Source organism: Schistocerca piceifrons, chromosome X (genome assembly GCF_021461385.2).
Source record: "Schistocerca piceifrons isolate TAMUIC-IGC-003096 chromosome X, iqSchPice1.1, whole genome shotgun sequence".
Classification (NCBI taxonomy): domain Eukaryota; kingdom Metazoa; phylum Arthropoda; class Insecta; order Orthoptera; family Acrididae; genus Schistocerca; species Schistocerca piceifrons.
The window spans coordinates 71075298-71096585 of NC_060149.1; the positions used below are offsets into that span (position 1 = coordinate 71075298).

General features: G+C 47.0%; 1 protein-coding gene across 1 annotated transcript in view; it reads left to right on the forward strand.

Moving 5' to 3' along the window:
* LOC124721966 (alkaline phosphatase-like) overlaps nt 1–21288 on the forward strand; it is a 214148-nt gene that overhangs the window by 129320 nt on the left and 63540 nt on the right. The window lies entirely within an intron of this gene.

Here is a 21288-nt window from a genome sequence, read left to right on the forward strand (position 1 = left end):
CGATCGAGGACATGCCAGCTCTTGCTGAATGACCACGGGCGTAACACTCAGAGAGAGTGTTTAACAAGACTGATTCAAGAACTTTCTCCCATTTTATTGATGTGCAATCTGATCAAAAGTATCCGGACACTTACTAGCAGACATTAATACGAGATCTGTCTACTGTTCAACTCACATGCCGTATTTAGAAGGAGAAATCGAGCTAGGCAAGCCGTGTAATCTGCTACGCGCTGTAAGTGCTTCGTCGTTTTTGAAGTACTGTGGCGTATTACCCTCTACAAATCAACAGTAACATTTCGACATTGCTTAACGTGTTTCGTCTTATAATTAGACAGTAACGGAGATGAAATAATGTGATTACAGCACGTGGAAGGGTGGAGCGAAGATGGTTTTATTTCTACAACACTTCCAAGATACAGCAAACCCACACAAGCAGAATATTTGTAATTTCCGTACACCACGCTTGTTCACTCCTCCTCTCGAAGGCTGTAGTTTTTAATGAGTCATTTATTAAGGTGAGAGTAGATGGAGAGGTGGATTAATAGTGTCCCCAGACCAATGAACAAATAAGATTTGATGTTTGATGCTGCATCAGTATCGTAATCGAATAGTAATGTATCTTTCCCTCTATTTATACGCAGGAAGTTACATTATGTTCAGGGTCAACTACACTACTGGCTATTAAAATTGCTACACCACGAAGATGACGTGCTACAGACGCGAAATTTAACCGACAGGAAGAAGATGCTGTGATATGCAAATGATTAGCTTTTCAGAGCATTCACACAAGGTTGGCGCCGGTGGCGACACCTACTACGTGCTGACTTGAGGAAAGTTTCCAACCGATTTCTCATACACAAACAGCAGTTGACCGGCGTTGCCTGGTGAAACGTTGTTGTGATGCCTCGTGTAAAGAGGAGAAATGCGAACCATCACTTTTCCGACTTTGATAAAGGTCAGATTGTAGCCTATCAGTCGAGATGACAGGCATCTTATCCGCATGGCTGTAACGGATCGTGCAGCCACGTCTCGATCCGTGAGTCAACAGATGGGGACGTTTGTAAGACAACAACCATCTGCACGAACAATTCGACGACGTTTGCAGCGGCATGGACTATCAGCTCGGAGACCATGGCTGCATCGCAGACAGGAGCGCCTGCGATGGTGTACTCAACGACGAACCTGGGTGCACGAATGGCAAAACGTCATTTTTTCGGATGAATCCAGGTTCTGTTTACAGCATCATGATGGTCGCATCCGTGTTTGGCGACATCGTGGTGAACGCACATTAGAAGCGTGTACTCGTCATCGCCGTACTGGCGTATCACCCGGCGTGATGGTATGGGGTGCCATTGGTTACACTTCTCGGTCACCTCTTGTTCGCATTGACGGCACTTCGAACAGTGGACGTTACATTTCAGATGTGTTACGACCCGTGGCTCTACCCCTCATTCTATCCTTGCGAAACCCTACATTTCAGCAGGATAATGCACGACCGCATGTTGCAGGTCCTGTACGGGCCTTTGTGGATACAGAAAATGGTCGACTGCTGCCCTGGCCAGCACATTCTCCAGATCTCTCACCAATTGAAAACGTCTGGTCAATGGTGGCCGAGCAACTGGCTCGTCACAATACGCCAGTCACTACTCTTGATGAACTGTGGTATCATGTTGAAGCTGCATGGGCAGCTGTACCTGTACACGCCATCCAAGCTCTGTTTGACTCAATGCCCAGGCGTATCAAGGCCGTTATTACGGCCAGAGGTGTTTGTTCTGTGTACTGATTTCTCAGGATCTATGCACCCAAATAGCGTGAAAATGTAATCACATGTCAGTTCTAGTATAATATATTCGTCCAATGAATACCCGTTTATCATCTGCATTTCTTCTTGCTGTAGAAATTTTAATGCCCAGTAGTGTACCAGTTTCTACACTTTTTTACAGAAGACAATGTTTCTGGGGCGGTGTAGAGGATATGTGGTCTTATTTAGGTGCAATATTTGCATTTATGTATTGTAGTGAACTGAAAATTCTTCTCTGCTGTCAGACATGAAATGACGACTGGATGATTAATGGGATTGCCCCACACTAGTAGCCAACAATTAATTGTTGTCAATAATTAAATAAAATCAACCACAAAGGGTCGAAACTAAGGGGTTGATATATGAAAGTAAAAGGATTCCTCAGACGATTAAAACATGAAAGAAATGTATTTATATCGGCGCTGTTGACACAAACCAAAACAAAATTACAAATCTCATGGCCGATTTGATAGGGCGTGGACACAACTCATTATCAATGGGAAGGAGGGGGTGGGGGGAACCTCTTACCATTATTCGGTATCGTTCGTCGTGTATTGCTGTCGGTGGCAGGCGCTGTTCGGAGCTGTGCGGCGCGACTCAGCTGCCCTTATCATCTCCGCGTTGTCTGCCCCTTGTTGGTTGCTTGGCTGAGGCTGCGATATCACGGTGTCGGAACGAGGATCTTAGCGGTGAATGGACGCTTCCACACCGTCTCGCCGAGCCCCTTTCCTTCTCCTCCATTTATCAGCTCAATTCTTCCTTTTGGCGTTCTCTCTGGCGGACAAAATTTCCAATACAGTTCAATGACAGATCGCCGTTTCAAGGCCACGCCTCCTCGTGCAGAGTGGAAATTTCCTATCTGACGTGGGCTGGTGTGAATTGGCATCTTTCTCACGATTTCATTTCCTTACGATGGTTTTTTTTTTAACTCCGGGGCTGTTGTGAGAGCAGCTACACAACACTTTTTTGTAACCATTCTCTCTCTCTCTGCGTGAGGCTTGGACAGACTCATGTTTGGTCTTCATCTCAGATTCTGCTGGCGTCCGTGATTTGTAAGGAACGTTCTTACTGTCGAGAAAAACATTTTCTTAAGAACGCTGACTTCTTTCACACGCCTCCCTGTGTCGATTCTCCGCGCTTTGTGTACGCTCCTCCCTGTGCCCGTGGGATGTTGGACTTGTCGAAACATTCCTGCTCTGTAAGGCAGGTAAAATGACTGTGGCCAGGCCAGATGGACTCACATGCTTTCGCACGTGCATTCTTGACGTACCATCGTAATGACTGCAAGTGTCCATCAGTTCTCAGCACCCTTTGCAACGTGTCCTTTCTTCGGTGAGGCGGGGGCGACTTTCCGACTTCCCGCTGTGTGCTTGCAGAATGACGGCAGTGTCTTCTTCTAGGATGCCCACCTTAGGGTGTCCATCTCCTTCCTCCTTCTCAGCCGCTGGCGTTGCGAGTTGGCGAAAGTGGGCTCAGGTGAAGGTACCACAGTACTTTAATGTCAACCACCAGTCCTTGCACGAGCCACTCACAGGTTCAAAATGGTTCAAATGGCTCGGAGCACTATAGGACTTAACATCTGAGGTCATCAGTCCCCTAGAACTTAGAACTACTTAAACCTAACTAACCTAAGAACATCACACACATCCATGCCCGATGCAGGATTCGAACCTGCGACCGTAGCGGTCGCGCGGTTCCAGAGTGAAGCACCTAGAACCGCTCTGCCACCACCACTCACAGGTCTTCTTGCAATTCGCTACTACGTTCTTATAGACAAATGCATCACCCTACATCAACATCAAAACAAATACCCTGAAAACCGCTATACAGTGCATACCAGTGCGTACAAAGTGGCGGTATTGTCACTTTTAATTTATATCAAAACAAAAAATTGTATGCTGAAATACACTCCTGGAAATGGAAAAAAGAACACATTGACACCGGTGTGTCAGACCCACCATACTTGCTCCGGACACTGCGAGAGGGCTGTACAAGCAATGATCACACGCACGGCACAGCGGACACACCAGGAACCGCGGTGTTGGCCGTCGAATGGCGCTAGCTGCGCAGCATTTGTGCACCGCCGCCGTCAGTGTCAGCCAGTTTGCCGTGGCATACGGAGCTCCATCGCAGTCTTTAACACTGGTAGCATGCCGCGACAGCGTGGACGTGACCCGTATGTGCAGTTGACGGACTTTGAGCGAGGGCGTATAGTGGGCATGCGGGAGGCCGGGTGGACGTACCGCCGAATTGCTCAACACGTGGGGCGTGAGGTCTCCACAGTACATCGATGTTGTCGCCAGTGGTCGGCGGAAGGTGCACGTGCCCGTCGACCTGGGACCGGACCGCAGTGACGCACGGATGCACGCCAAGACCGTAGGATCCTACGCAGTGCCGTAGGGGACCGCCCCGCCACTTCCCAGCAAATTAGGGACACTGTTGCTCCTGGGGTATCGGCGAGGACCATTCGCAACCGTCTCCATGAAGCTGGGCTACGATCCCGCACACCGTTAGGCCGTCTTCCGCTCACGCCCCAACATCGTGCAGCCCGCCTCCAGTGGTGTCGCGACAGGCGTGAATGGAGGGACGAATGGAGACGTGTCGACTTCAGCGATGAGAGTCGCTTCTGCCTTGGTGCCAATGATGGTCGTATGCGTGTTTGGCGCCGTGCAGGTGAGCGCCACAATCAGGACTGCATACGACCGAGGCACACAGGGCCAACACCCGGCATCATGGTGTGGGGAGCGATCTCCTACACTGGCCGTACACCACTGGTGATCGTCGAGGGGACACTGAATAGTGCACGGTACATCCAAACCGTCATCGAACCCATCGTTCTACCATTCCTAGACCGGCAAGGGAACTTGCTGTTCCAACAGGACAATGCACGTCCGCATGTATCCCGTGCCACCCAACGTGCTCTAGAAGGTTTAAGTCAACTACCCTGGCCAGCAAGAACTCCGGATCTGTCCCCCATTGAGCATGTTTGGGACTGGATGAAACGTCGTCTCACGCGGTCTGCACGTCCAGCACGAACGCTGGTCCAACTGAGGCGCCAGGTGGAAATGGCATGGCAAGCCGTTCCACAGGACTACATCCAGCATCTCTACGATCGTCTCCATGGGAGAATAGCAGCCTGCATTGCTGCGAAAGGTGGATATACACTGTACTAGTGCCGACATTGTGCATGCTCTGTTGCCTGTGTCTATGTGCCTGTGGTTCTGTCAGTGTGATCATGTGATGTATCTGACCCCAGGAATGTGTCAATAAAGTTTCCCCTTCCTGGGACAATGAATTCACGGTGTTCTTATTTCAATTTCCAGGAGTGTACTATTCCAACCTATGTAGAGCTAATCGCACACACTTTGCCGGGAAAATTTAAGAACACAATACTACTGTTCATTAGACATAGGGACTGCGCCACCCACCACCAAGGTCATGGGTCTCTGACAGGGACGTTTGCTGGGCTTTCCCTTGCTCTTTAAACATAACTTTTATTAACTCTCCCCCGAACGTTGGAAAATGTTATTGCATCGTGGAAGAAAGCCTTTGTATTTGCTCCAGTTCCAAGCTTCAGTCATGTCACGAGACATATGTGGTAGGAGACATATGTGGTAGGAAGTAATATATTCCTCACAACAGAAGAAGAACTAGTCCCTACACCAATCAGCCATCCTATGCAGGTCTTCCTGTGAATGGCTATTGGTATTGCTACCCTCGTACATACATAAGAGCCTGCACCTACACACACATTCCTCGAGCCGCTGTGCAGTGTATGATATTTGCCTGGTTTACACATCGTACACCCAAGAAATGTTAGAAGATTCATATATCTAATTCCTAGGATGTTTTCTCATGACTCTGCAATAAAAATATTATTGTGTGGTTCATGATACTGTCCTGTGATTTCTATTATGAACAATACCACCACCATTTCATTAGGGGCAAAGTCTTCTCAACCCACGACATGTCGCTGGGTATTTTAGACTGATACCACAGCGAGGAAAAAATAAACCGCTAAAACCTTTACAAATGGCTCCACCCTACTGCTGTTACAGTCCTGATATATTGCACAAGCCACTGTAAACTGCTTGGTGGGAGTCACGTCGTATTTAACATGACATATAACGCAACTGACATACCGCACCCAGAACGTAACTTCTGCTACTACTATCCTTCCCTGCTCCATTTTTGAATGACGTGTTGAAAGAATGTCTTTCTCATTGTTATCATTTCCTGATACATTTGTGGGATGTTGCGATCAGTTAAAAACGTGTTTTGCAAGTTGCTCCTTCGTGAATGATACCGTTTTTCCACATACTCTCTCCTTTAACAATTCTTCTATTAAAACTTGAGTCACCGATATAAATTCTCAATACCTGTCTTTCTGATTTCAGTCTTAAAAAACGAAATGAGTGCCAATTGGCGATGTGGAGTCTGTGTTCTACATACTCTATCTGCTCAAAAACGTCTCGGCTCTCCCTCGTAATAGTGTTATCAACATACTTTTTTTCTGTAGCAAAATCAGTACAGTAGACATTTTTACTGACTGGGACATCACATACGGATCGCTGAAGTCCACAGCGTGAGAAAATGCATTTGCCCATAGATACATTACATTCCTCTCCCCCTCTCCCACCGCAGTCTGTAACAGTCTCCAAGCATCTTCCCCTCACCCTCCACTATGTCGGACGAACCGAGACATTTCCCTGCACACACCAGTATGATATATTGTATTGTTAGCGTTCCTGCCTCCCAACATACTACTCTGAACTGTATAAAGCTATACACTCGCTTTGGGCGCTAACTTTGAGAGGACGAAACTCATGTAAAGAGATATTTTTCCCTTATTCTGAAAGAATGATCGTCTACGAATGTCACTCATGAACTGGTGCTCGAATTACAATAGATGATTCTCCATTCGTTTAAGTTTCGGTATCATAGTAATCAGGGAGATACAGTACCATTCCTAGGAGTCGTCAGGCAATGGTTTTTTCCTCTGTAGCTACTACCATCTGTCCTTCACCAGGACAAATGCATCGTTTTGTATCAACATTTAAACAAATATCCTTCAAGCCACTGTGCAATGCGTGACGGATGGTTCACTACAATAGTGTCAATTGGTTTTCCTTCCTATTCCGCTCTAACATACTGATCAAGACAAAAATTACAGAAAAAAATGATTGTCATCATGCCTCTGTATGCATCACAATCTCCTTTTAAGGTATCTCTGTGAGTGCCTGCTGCACGTAAGTCGACCTGTCAGTTCTTAGTGGGTGGATTACATTCCTTTGTGGGTGGATTACATTCCTTTAAAATTCATGCAAATGAAGCTGAACCCGACATATGCTTCTGCTTTAATTCAATCGTAGGTAGCTGTACGGCAGTTGACGTTTCTCTGATAATAAAGATTATTTCTGGTTGTGTTTATGTGCAACAGTTAGATTTATTCACGTTCAGTTCAACTACTAGGCCCTGCACCACAACCAATCACCGCTTCTTCTTCTTCTTCTTCCATTGGCACTACATCCCGGGGTGGGACTTGGCCTCCTCAATAATGTTCTGCCATTCCTCTCTGGACTTCGCCGTGGACCTCCAGTTACGGCAGCCGGCTCTGGCAGCGTCCTCTCCAACCTCGTCGCTCCATCTCAACCTAGGTCGTCCTCTTGCTGCTCTTCTTCCTCCAGGTTCACTGCAGCAGGCTTTCCTTGCGGGATCTGTCTCATCCAGTCGCATTACATGTGCAGCCCATCTCAGTCTACACAGCTTTATGAAGTTGACCATCCTCCTTATAGCAGTCATTATGTTCGTCATTCCTTCGCCTTCTCCAGGTCCCATTTTCATATACAGGTCCGAAAACCGTCCTCAGTATACTTCTTTCATGTGATCTCAGTCTGTTTTCACTCTGCTTTGTAATTGTCCATGTTTCTGAGCCCTAAGTAATTACTGGGCATATCACTGTTTTGTAAAGTGGGCAATTAGTCCCTCATGATTGAAGTTTGGATTTAAAATGTCGCAACATTCCAAAGTAGCATCGGTTAGAAGCACTGTCTTTCCACCAAGGGCTATTGTGGGCTGTAAGTGTGGGTTAGTACCATTATACATATACTTCGTCTTTCCTTCATTAATTCTCAGGCCCATCTCCTCTGTACTCAGTTTAGAGCTGAAAATGCACTTTGTAGATCTCTAAGTGTTCTGCTTATTAAATCCAAGTCTTCTGCATATCCCAGCAGTTGTACAGACTTATCGTAGACAGCACCTCTTGTCTGAATACCCGATTCGCGTACCACTTTTTCAAGTGCCAGGTTGAAAAGTAGGCAGAAAAGCCCATCTCCATGCCTTGGCCCAATGTTAGTGTGCACCATCTTTTCAGTGACTTAAACTCTGCATGTGATACATTAAACCAGGCCAAACCTTATAAGGCAATGCGGGAATTTCGAATGCCTGGAAAATTGGTGCGTTTAATAGAGGTCACCCATAATTACTCCCAGTGTACCGTGCGACTGCAGACCAGGCTATCGCCTCAGTTTCGCACTCGAATCACCGATTCACATACAGGTTTTCCTGCTGTTCGCTAGTACCTTCTTGTAGAAAACTCCACTACCTACGAACATCCTTCATCTGAACAAATTCCATACAAGCCGTTGTGTGGTGCATGGTGGAGGGTACCTCGTGCCAGTACTATCAGTTACCCATCCACCCTACTCTAACGCACTGATCGAGTAAAATAACGGATTTTCTGATTGCACCCATACATACCCTCATCCATCCTTACGTTTTGAAAGAAAATGCATCGTCTTGCCCACTGTTTTTTTTTTCTTGTTATGTTGGGTTGTCACTATATTAGAGCATTGTCTGTGCATGTTTGTGTAATATATAAAACTAAAAGAAATGTAATAAACTGATATTTTTACAAGTCCAAATACGGATTTAAGAGATGCCCAGCCATCCAGCAACGCAATGGAATCGGATATGTGTAACATAGATATTCCACACAGTTCCCAAATGTCTGTCAGATCTATTCGAGTACAGCAACACAGTGTGTTTTACTCCTTCTCATCATTAACGCATGTTCCGTTAAAACTGCAGCCTTCTATGGCATATACACCTCCAGCTTCCATCCCTATGCATTTGGAAATGCAATTCACTTTCAAAGAAATAATCCCTTGTCTGATTACCTGAAAAATGCGTTAAGTGTAGGAACTTTATATATATATATATATATATATATATATATATATATACACTGAAGAGCCAAAGAAACTGGTACACCTGCCTAATAACGTGTAGGGCCCCTGCGAGCACGCAGAACTGCCGCAAATAACGTGGCGTGGTCTCGACTAATGTCCGAATGAGTGCTGGAGGAAATTTACACCATGAATCCTGCAGGGCTGTCCATAAATCCGTAAGCGTACGAGAGGATGCAGATCTCTTCTGAACAGAACGTTGGAAGGCATCTCAGATATGCTCAATATTGTTCATGTCTGTGGAGTCCGGTGCCCAGCGGAAGTGTTTAAATTCAGAAAAGTGTTCCTGGTGCCACTCTATAGCAATTCTGGACGTGTGGGGTGTCGCATTGTCCTGCTTGCATTGCCCAAGTCCGTCGGAATGCACAATGGACATGAATGGATGCAGGTGATCAGACAGGATGCTTACGTACGTGTCACCTGTCAGAGTCGTATCTAGACATATCAGGGGTCCCATATACTCCAACTGCACGCACCCCACACCATTACAGAGCGTCCACCAGCTTCAGCAGTCTCCTGCTCATATGCAGGGTGCATGGATTCATGAGGTTGTTTCCATACCCTTACACGTCCATCCGCTCAGTACAATTTGAAACGAGACTCGTCCGACCAGGCAACATCTTTTCAGTCATCAACAGTCCAATGTCGGTGTTGACAGGCCCAGGCAAGGAGTAAATCTCTGTGTCGTGCAGTTATCAAGGGTACAAGAAAGAGCCTTCGGCTCCGAAAGCCCATATCGATTATGTTTTGTTGAATGATTCGCACGTTGACACTTGTTGACGGCCCAGCATTGAACTCTGGAGCAATTTGCGGAAGTGTTGCACTTCTGTCACGTTGAACGATTCTCTTCGGTCGTCGTTGGTCCAGTTCTTGCAGGATATTCTTCTGGCCGCAGTGATGTCGCAGATTTGATGTTTTACCGGATTGTTGATATTTACGGTACACTCGTGAAATTATCGTATGGGAAAATCCTCACTTCATGGCTACCTCGGAGATGCTGTGTCCCATTACTCGTGCACCGACTATAACACCACGTTCAGACTCACTTAAATCTTGATAACCTGCCATTGTAGCAGCAATAACCGATCTAAAAACGACGCCAAACACTTGTTGTCTTATCGTCTTCTGCCTTTTTACGTATCTCTGTATTTGAATGCGCGTGCCTATACCAGTTACTTTGGCGGGGGAAGGGGGCTTATATTATACAGGATGTTACAAAAAGGTACGGCCAAACTTTCAGGAAACATTCCTCACACACAAAGAAAGAAAATATGTTATGTGGAAATGTGTCCGGAAACGCTTACTTTCCATGTTAGAGTTCATTTTATTACTTTTCTTCAAATCACATTAATCATGGAATGGAAACACACAGCAACAGAACGTACCAGCGTGATTTCAAACACTTTGTTACAGGAAATGTTCAAAAGTCCTCCGTTAGCGAGGATACATGCATCCACCCTCCGTCGCATGGAATCCCTGATGCGCTGATGCAGCCCTGGAGAATGGCGTACTGTATCACAGCCGTCCACAATACGAGCACGAAGAGTCTCTACATTTGATACCGGGGTTGCGTAGACAAGAGCTTTCAAATGCCCCCATAAATGAAAGTCAAGAGGGTTGAGGTCAGGAGAGCGTGGAGGCCATGGAATTGGTCCGCCTCTACCAATCTATCGGTCACCGAATTTGTTGTTGAGAAGCGTACGAACACTTCGACTGAAATGTGCAGGAGCTCCATCGTGCATGAACCACATGTTGTGTCATACTTATAAAGGCACATGTTCTAGCAGCACAGGTAGAGTATCCCGTATGAAATCATGACAATGTGCTCCATTGAGCGTAGGTGGAAGAACATGGGGCCCAATCAAGACATCACCAACAATGCCTGCCCAAACGTTCACAGAAAATCTGTGTTGATAACGTCATTGCACAATTGCCTTCTTCTTGTCAAGTTGTGCCACAAACTCCTCCCCAATTCTATTCCATACCTCCTCATTAGTCATGTGATCTACCCATCTAATCTTCAACATTCTTCTGTAACACCACATTTCGAAAGCTTCTATTCTCTTCTTGTCCAAACTATTTATCGTCCATGTTTCACTTCCATATTTGGCTACACTCCATATAAACACTTTCAGGAACGACTTCCTGACACACAAATCTATACTCGATATTAACAAATTTCTCTTCTTCAGAAACGCTTTCCCCTCCATTGCCAGTCTACATTTTATATCTTCTCTACTTCGACCATCATCAGTTATTTTGCTCCCCAAATTGCAAAACTCCTTTACTACTTTAAGTGTGTCATTTCCTAATGTAATTCCCTCAGCATCACCCGACTTAATTCGACTACATTCCATTATCCTCGTTTTGCTTTTCTTGATGTTCATCTTATATCTCCCTTTCAAGACACTGTCCATTCCTTTCAGCTGCTCTTCCAAGTCCTTTGCTGTCTCTGACAGAAATACAATGTCATCGGCGAAACTCAAAGTTTTATTTCTTCTCCGAATTTTTCTTTTGTTCCCTTTACTGCTTGCTCAATATACAGATTGCATAACATCGGGGATAGGCTACAACCCTGTCTCACTCCCTTCCCCACCCCTGCTTCCCTTTCATGCCCCTTCGACTCTTATAACTGCCATCTGATTTCTGTACAAATTGTAAATAGCCTTTCGCTCCCTGTATTTTACCCCTGCAAGTTTCATAATTTGAAAGAGAGTATTCCAATCAACATTGTCAAAAGCTTTCTCTAAGTCTACAAATGCTAGAAACGTAGGTTTGCCTTTCCTTAATCTTTCTTCTAAGGTAAGTCGTAAGGTCAGTATTGCCTCACGTGTTCCAACATTTCTACTGATCTTCCCCGATGTCGGCTTCTACCAGTTTTTCCATTCGTCTGTAAAGAATTCGCGTTAGTATTTTGCAGCTGTGACTTATTAAACTGATAGTTCGGTAATTTTCACATTTGTCACACCTGCTTTCTTTGGAATTGGAATTATTATATTCTTCTTGACGTCTGGGGTATTTCGCCTGTCTAATTCATCTTGCTCACCATATGGTAGAGTTTTGTCGGGAATGGCTCTCCCAAGGCCGTCGGTAGTTCTAATGGAATGTTGTCTACTCCCGGGGCCTTGCTTCGACTCGTCTTTCAGTGCTCTGTCAAACTCTTCACGCAGTATCGTATCTCCCATTTCATCTTCATCTTCATCCTCTTCCATTTCCATAATATTGTCCTCAAGTACATCGCCCTTGTATAGATCCTCTATATACTCCTTCCACCTTTCTGCTTTCCCTTCTTTGCTTAGAACTGGGTTTCCATCTGAGCTCTTGATATTCATACAAGTGGCTCTCTTTTCTCTAAAGGTCTCTTTAATTTTCCTGTAGGCAGTTTTTATCTTACCCCTAGTGAGATAAGCGTCTGCATCCTTACGTTTGTCCTCTAGCCATCCCTGCTGTTTGTAGTAGCTTACCCGTACTCCTATTTTTTTTATTCATTATTAAACTTACTCCTGCATTACCCCTATTTGATTTTGTATTTATAACCCGGTATTCACCTGACCAAATGTCTTGTTCCTCCTGCCACCGAACTTCACTAACTCCCACTATATCTGACTTTAACCTATTCATTTCCCTTTTTAAATTTTCTGACCTACCTGCCCGATTAAGGGATCTGACATTCCACGCTCCGATCCGTAGAACGCCAGTTTTCTTTCTCCTGATAACGACATCCTCTTGAGTAGTCCCCGCCCGGAGATCCGAATGAGGGACTATTTTACCTCCGGAATATTTTACCCAAGAGGACGCCATCATCATTGGCTAGTGTTAAAAGGCCAGTTCAGTCAGTCATCCAGACTGTTGCCCCTGCAACTACTGAAAAGGCTGCTGCCCCTCTTCAGGAACCATACGTTTGTCTGGCCTCTCAACAGATACCCCTCCGTTGTGGTTGCACCTACGGTACGGCCATCTGTATCGCTAAGGTATGCAAGCCTCCCCAGCAACGGCAAGGTCTATGGTTCATGGGGGTAGGGAACACAACAAACAAACTAAAATACTACGCCGGCCACCTAGCACAATCACAGCCAGCAGTAAATGCAAGGAACATAACAACATGCTGTGTTACGCAGTATAGTACACCAGGCTGCAAACAAACCTGTTTCCTGACTCAAGATATTTGATGTGACTGCACAATCCCGCATGGCTGGGTGAAAATGTCTCTCCACCTGTGTGGTAATCGTGCAGAGCCACTAAGATCCTCCATGGCATGCCCCTCCATGAAGCCAATGATTACATATTCACTTCACAGTTAACGGATCCTCACTAAACAAAGCAGCAACATCGTGGAATGATTAACAATGAGACTAGCAAGGATAGATTCAATTTAGAAGAGAGAAAAGTACCCTTAAGTTGTTACATGCTGATGGCACAACAGTATGTCACTGACATATTGCGTCCTCATATGTTACCTCTCATACAAAAGTATTTTGGTGCCATAATTCAACAGGAAAATGCTTGTCCGCGCATGGCACGTGTCTCTACAAAGTGTCTGCGTAATGTTGAGGTACTCCTTGTGGTCAGCTTGATCCCCACATATGTTCTTGATAGAACATCTATGGGACCCTCTTGGATGTCATCTCTTTCTGAGTGTCATTATCTAGGATATCAAAGAAAATTTATGACAATCGTGGGACATCTTGCCTCAGGAGAGGATATGACATCCTTATCAAACAAATCAGTGCATGCATGCGGGTCAGAGGGGATGTAATGTCACAATAAGTGGGCTCATACTGCCATGTTTTTTTTTTGTAAATTTAACTCAGTTTTGTTATCACTGAAATAACATCACATACCCTCTCAACCCATGAAGTTTCACTTCGTTCCCCCGTTCTCTTATGTGTGCCTCACTTTATTTGTCAGGCAGTGTAGATGGCATTACATTTACCTACTTTTTGATGAAATGATATTCATTTGCATATCTAAGCATGTAGTACACGTCATGTCAGTTTTACAATTGTTGCATTCTGCCTTCATGATGTTACAACTTTAGTGAGTACTGGATGAAATATTTATTTAAAGAAACCAATGTGTCATGTTTAATTTTTTTATATCCAGAATCCTGTAAAAGCTGATGCTCATATGGGATCAGGATACAAATAGCGGTATACAGAATAAACTGTCCCCACTATATCTGCACATACATATATTTCGACAGTTATCATACACGTGCACGCAGTACAAGGTATAAGAACGGACTGAATTAACATGGTGGCTTGGATAAGCGTCCTGAGTCCCAAAGATAAATGTTGTCTAAGGTCGATGTGACCTATCGACGCCACACAGCCCCCCCCCCCCCCCCCACACAGTACAGAGTACTGCTTGTGAGTCTTGAGGGCAGATGTGGGCATCGATGCTGTTGTTGGTCGTACGAGCTGTTAGATGCACGACCGTGACTTCCACCCCGACCAGGGCGGGGTGCGGAGGCAGAGCGACGGGAGGCAGGTCCACCTTGAAGTCGTTGAACCAGCAAGGATGGGCGATGCGGCAGCCAGACTGAGAGCAGGTGGTCTGAACGGCGGATGGCGGGGTGTAGGTGTGGCAAGCCCAGATGCTAATCGAGCGATCTGGCGAGACGAAGGCGCAAATTGTCATTGGGTCGCACTCACGAGGGAGGGTGAGACTATGCACAACACTGATGGTTATTGAGTGTCGGGGCCGTGGTGTCTGTGAGTATAATGAGGACTCGGTCATCGAGAGTGACGACTGAAATGTCGACCACGTGGTGTGGGGGTACGTTGCAGTGCAGTTTGACTATGGGAGAGGGTGTCTCCATAGTCCATGAGGTAGCAGCGAAACCCGCACACGGTGTGTAGGATGACGTGTCTGAGAAACCCGTGAAAGGCGACGGGGAGGTGTCGGGGGAACAAAAAGGCGTGGTGGCCGAAGGAGGAACATTGTCGAACTTCACGGCGGGAGGAGACTGGCCGAAGAGTCGTTAGGAGGATCAGACTGAGCCATCAGAGGGACGACGCGGTCCACAAATGCTGGTTTGAGTCAGTGTAACGAAACAGTTTGCGGACAGTCTTTGATGATGATGTCGAAAGTTGTATCGCCCCGCTGGAGGACTTGAAAGGGGCCGAGATAAGGTGGTTGCAGAGGTTGTCGGACTGAATCGTCTCTCAGCATTACATGCGAGCAAGTGTTGAGAGCAGTTGGCACGTAAGTGCCCGGCGGGGAGCGGCTGATGGGTGGCTGCAGCGTTCATGTTTGAAGTGGGTGTGCATGCGATTTATGAAATCCGGGGAGGGCTGGAAGTCTTCAGGTACTTGAGTCTTAATGAGTTCCCCTAGTAGGACGGGGTTCTCCCTGAAACGGATTCTGAGATAGTTCCCTGTAAGTCGGGCTTGAAATTTGAACCGAGGCCGAGCAGCACCCATGGAAGTGCTTCAGACCTGAGGCAGTCGTCGCACCTGAGCGTCATTTTTAGATTGCAGAGCCACCATTCCACTAACCCGTTGCTTTGTGGGTGGCAAGCTGTGGTGTGAATTTTCTTTATGCCACAGATGTTACATAAAATGGTGAACAGAGAAGACTCAAGTTGCTGACCCTGGTCGCTGGTGATGGTGGTCAGACAACCAAACCTAGCAATCCATGAGCAAATAAAACCCTTTGCTATGCTATCGGCAGTAATGTTAGGTAAGGGGCCTGCCTCCTCTCAGTGGGACGTGCGGTCAGTTGTGGATAGAATGCATCTGTGCCCCACCGACGATGGAAGAGGATGGATAAGATCGATATGTACATGACGAAATCATCCTGGAGGGATGTCAAACTTGCCCAGTGGTGGGGTGGGGTGGTGGCCGATTTTGTTGCATTGGCAGGGGATGCAGCTGCGTGCCTAGGTCTGACAGTCCCGTTTTATATTTTTCCAAACGAAACGCTCAGAGATGAGCCGTGTAGTGGCATGGTCGCCAGGGTGAGTGAGGTTATGCAGAACGTCGAAGGCTTGCCAGCACAGGGGGGGGGGGGGGGGGGGGGTGTGTAATGGGCATAGGGTACCAGTAGAAGAGTCGCACCACATCTCATCCACAACGCTGGGGAATTTAGCTTTAGTAAACACAAAGGATGTTTGAGTGCCCGTGAGGAGAGCTTGAGATTCCTCGACGGAGGCTTGTAGGGCGGCCAGGTTGGATAAGTCAATGATCAGTGAAATAGTATTGATCCACGAAAAAAAATCTGCAGCAGTGTTGTTCGTGACTTTGATGTAGTGAACATCGGTTTTGAATTGGGAGCCTAGATCAAAGTGATGGAAAGGCCGTGGGGGTGGGTCCTCGGGGGAGGGGGGGGGGGGGTTTCAGAAAGCATCTGGGAGTGGTTTGTGATCCGTGAGGATGAAGAACGAGCGACCCTCCTCGTTGGGGCAGAAGTGTTTGGTGGCCTTGTAGACCGCAAGGAGTCCTCTATCGAAAGCGGAGTATTTCCTCTGAGCTGTTGATATTTTTTTTAGAGAAGAAATGAAGATAGGTAACTGTGTCTGCCTTGCGTTGCTGTAGTATTGCTGCAACTGCGATGTCACTGGCGCCCGTATAGATGACAACTCGGCCGAGGGATCGGGGTGGACAAGTGTCACAGCATGAGCTAAAGAAGTCATTAATGCATTGAAAGCCTCCAGCAGAGGTGCAGTCCAGCGAACGGGTTTGAATCCTGAAGTTAGTTTACCCGACACTGAGTCTGTCAGCAGGGCCTGCACGGCGGCGGCAGAAGGCAGGTGACGATATTAGTAATTTATTGTGCCCAGGAAACATCTGAGTTCTTTGTAAATAGAAGGGGAATGGCAGTGAAGTGATGGCGTGCACATGAGATTTGGGAGGCTGTATTCCGTCACTGGAGACAGTGTAACCCAAGAATGTGACGGAAGGCTGACGCAACTGGAATTTTTCTTTGTTGACCTCGACTCCGTTGGAGTTGAAGGTCTGGAGGACCATGGATAAATGATTTTGGTGTTCCTCGGCTGACTTGCTGAAAATGAGTATGTCATTCAGAAATGCAAAGCAAAACTCGCACTGTCATAAGATGGAGTCAATGAAATGCAGCCACGTTTGTGCTGTGTTTTTTAGGCCGAATGGCATGAAGTTGTATTGGAACAAATCAAGCAGCGTGGTAATAGCTGTTTTATGGACGCCATCCGGCGCTATGGGAATCTGGTGGTAGGCTCGTTTACACTCAATAACACTGAAGATTGTAGCGCCTGATAACACGAGTGAAATCATTTATGTTAGGCACGGGGTAATTGTCCATGACAGTATGAGCATTTAGACATCTGCAGTCGCCGCACATTCGGAAAGAACCATCGTGTTTGAGGTCGAGGTGGATCGGTGAAGACCAGTTGTTGTCTGACGGTTGCAGGATACCTGCCTCCAAAAGTTTGTTATTTTACTGCCGGGCTGCACGCAACTTAATAGGGTTGAGGCATCTAATGTTGTGCCTAATAGGAAGGCCGGCAGTGGTAACTATCTTGTGTGTCATTCCGTCAGTGATGGAAGAAACTGATAACTGCACACGGGACTGATCAATGTCCTGACGTGAAGTTTTTGGATGGGTAGGGCCCGACGAGGCATAGCTGTTAGTACAAGTGGGAAAAGGCAGCACGAAAGTCACATGTCTAGTATGTGGCCGCGGCATGTGCTTGTTTGGAGAGGGCGGCTGCGCGCGCAGCGCGGAGGAGGTCGGAACGCACGGCGACTGTCTGCTGTCAACCTTGCACTTGGGACCCGGCGTGGGCAAGAGTGTTGTTCGCGTCACGCGTGGAACAGCGATGGCCGCAGAGTCACATGGTTGGCGCGCGAGAGATGGGGAATGTTTATCAACACGCGGGGCAGCTGCCCGCGCAGTGGGTGTGGCGTATCGTGCGCGCAACTGTCGTTAGAAGCACTGTCTGACAATATGGCAGTGAACGTGGCGAGTGTGTCGGGGATGCGTAGTCTACCGTACGCGAATCGTCACAGGCAATTATTGTTTTTGGACTAACCTGATGAGTGTCCGGGCTGGTGTCTGCTGGAGAAACACGATTACGTGGCGGGACTGTGGACTTTAGTTTCAGCAGCAAGGTATGAGCCGCAACGAGCTCATTGTAAGTGTGTGCTATTAGTTGTTTCAGCTCGTCGTTTCCCTGGCAGAATTGTGCTGCCGAGTCATATCCTGACAGTAGGTTTGTGACGCAGGTCACAATGTCACCCGTGAAGGCGGAGCACTCACGTACCAACTCACATGTCACGAGAGAAGCAAAATGTGGAACATAAGTGTGGGAGTGCAGAATCTGAGTGTTAGTGGGATGGTGTAGCACTGATCCCTGAACTACGTTCAGAGAGAGTTTGTAATGGGACTAAAAATCCATACCGAGAATTGGTTCATTGATGTCAGCAATGTAGATAGTCCATGGAAAACACAGAGAAGGAGATAGGTCCACCGTAACTTTGACAGAGCCTGCGATTTGTGACGTTGATGTGTCAGTGAAAAGACGGGGGGAGTCAGCAATGTAGGTATGATAGACATGTCAGCACCCTTGTTGACTAGGAAAGCGAGCTGTGACGAAATGTCAGTCACGTACAAAGACCACTAGGCTGGGCAGACAAGTGGACGGAGTGAAATGTATGAGGACGCCTGTGAGTTTCCCCACAGGACTTGGTGTCTTTTAGGTCCAGCAGTCGGCGTTTGGGTGCTGGCAAGGTAATCGGCACTTCTTGGCATTATCGCCGAAAATCTTGTGGTACCAGCAGTATGGATGAGCCAGATGCTGTGGTGGTGGTGACTGTGGCAGCAGAGGAGGCTTGTCCTCGTTGATTTGTTCTGACATGTATACCAGCACATATGGTGCATGGGCAATCCTGGAGTGCTTGGACAGTGGAGAGAGCGAGCAGATACTGCCAGGCGATGTAGAAGGTGCAGAGGCGGAGCGAGCCCTGCCTCTGCCAGCAGACGGCTGGTAAGCAGGAGCAGTTGTGCCAATTAGCGGTGAGTGGTGAGCTGGTTGGTGTTGTCGTAGCAATGAATACAGTTGGTCTGTGATGCGGAGATGAGAGCCGATTGTCTCGAAGGAGTGCAGTAGCAGGTGGATCTGTAGATTGGTAGGCAATATGGCAGACCACACCACCCACAGAGTGATACCCAGCACGGTATGCGGTGCCAGAGTTGTGATGGAGTTCGGTCCCCCAGGTGTTCCTTGTACAAGACCTTGATGATTATTCTTGTGGTGAGCAGGTGAGTCATTCCATTATCATTTTCTTCGTGAACTCATACTTCAGTGGAGGTGGTGGTGAGAGGAGTAGATTGCAAATTAAGTCCGAGTGATCATGGAGGTGCGTGACGAGACACAGGAACTTAGAGTTGTCGTCGTACACGTGATGCAACTCAAAAAGTTGCTCGACAAGTGCAAACTATGATACAGGATTGTCTTCGTGTAAAGGTGGCAGCTTTCGCAGATGACCTGGGGGAGGGTACAAAGGTGACTTCGGTGTCCCTTGGAAAACCAGCTGGTCCGTGGCAGGAGAGGCCGTACAGCAGGCCGGCACAGTAGGCGTGGGTGCATTACTGGCAAGAACGTCCGTAGCAACGGTGGGTCGCATTGTCCTTGATGTGTCGCGAAAACACGACACGGCTAGCACGGTCAGTACCGTGGGAACGAGCGGTTGTGCGATACGTGTATGGGTCCTGTAAAGTGGATCGTAGGTTACAGGTACTGATTTGAATTTGCCCACCTCAGAAATAACGCAGAAAGCCGGCGGGGCAGACACAGGTGGATCTGTGGGAGAGGCGAGTGGCTGAGTGGTCAGAACTGGGGCCCCCTACAAGTGTGGATGGAGGGGTGGCGGGGGGGGGGGAGGAGGGTGGCAGGCCAGGGGTTGGGAGGCCAGGGGTTGGGTTGGTAACTCATGTGACAAAAGTGTGAGCTCTCTGTGCACATTGAAAACACGCCCTGTAAGGTCAGACTATAAATTACCAGTGGAACTTGCGGAAGAGCACTGTGGTGTGGTAAGGTGCCCCTGGAAGACGAAACGCCGAAAGATGTTCTCCTGAATATTATCCACTTCACACCTTGTATGTTGGCGAGCACAGTCCGGCAACACAAAACGCAAGTCCATTGTTTGAGTTAACGGTGTAGCACTCGACCATTGTAGAACAACAAAGTTTGAGGTTAATGTGGTTGGAGATCGCGAATCACTATGGAGTAATGGAGAGCCGGCTGTTGGTTAAGGATTGAAGGGGCCCGGCAGTCATAGTTGGGCTTCCAAATCTTCGAACAAAGCATTGGGTGAGGTGGCCATGGTGGCATCCGCATAACCTGTTGATTTACAACACATGGCGTGTAAACTGTCTCCACTAATATCTGCGTATACATATATTTCTAAAACTACCATACACGTGCACACAGTACAAGGTCTAAGAACAGACTGAATTAACATGGGAGCTCGGATAAGCGACCTGAGTCCCAAAGATTAATGTTGTCTAAGGCCAATATGACCTATCAATGCCACACTCATATACTGACGAGTCATAAAATTAAAACTCCCCACCATGAGAGCGAAAGCTGCCTGGTGGCAGCAAACAACCCTCATGTGTTCCTATTTTGACCCGATCACATCTTCAATTATCATTCTAATGGGCACTGGATCATTGAGATGGTACTCTGGATCACTGTAAACAGATTTCCTTGTCAGATAAATTACATTTTTTGTTACAACAGGTCAATGGCCATGTCCAGATACACCATCATCCAAATGAACAGCTACTCGAAACATGCAGGCCATTGGGTGCTCTATTATACTGTGGGGGATACTCAGCTGGGCTTCCATGGGACCTGTAGAAGTAATCAAAAGACCACAACAGTTGTGGAGCGTGTGAACATTATTGCAAACTACCTACTTCCCTTCAGGATTGATGTCTCCTCTGGAAGTGATAGTTTCAACAGGATAACTATCCATGTCACTAGACCAGAATAACGCTAGAGTGATTTGAGGAGCATGAGAGTGAACTCACATTGATGTCGTGGCCACAAAATTCAAGTGATCTGTATCCAAAGGAACACATCTAGAGCACTATCAGGCTCCAGCTCAGTGTTCACAAACCACTGGCTTGTGATTTACAGTAACTGCCCGATCTGTACATAGACATCTGTTGTGCCTTATCTCCAGAAACCTACGACAGTAACCCCTCTTTAACAACTGTCCACTTGACACACCTGTTCTCTCCCAAAGTATG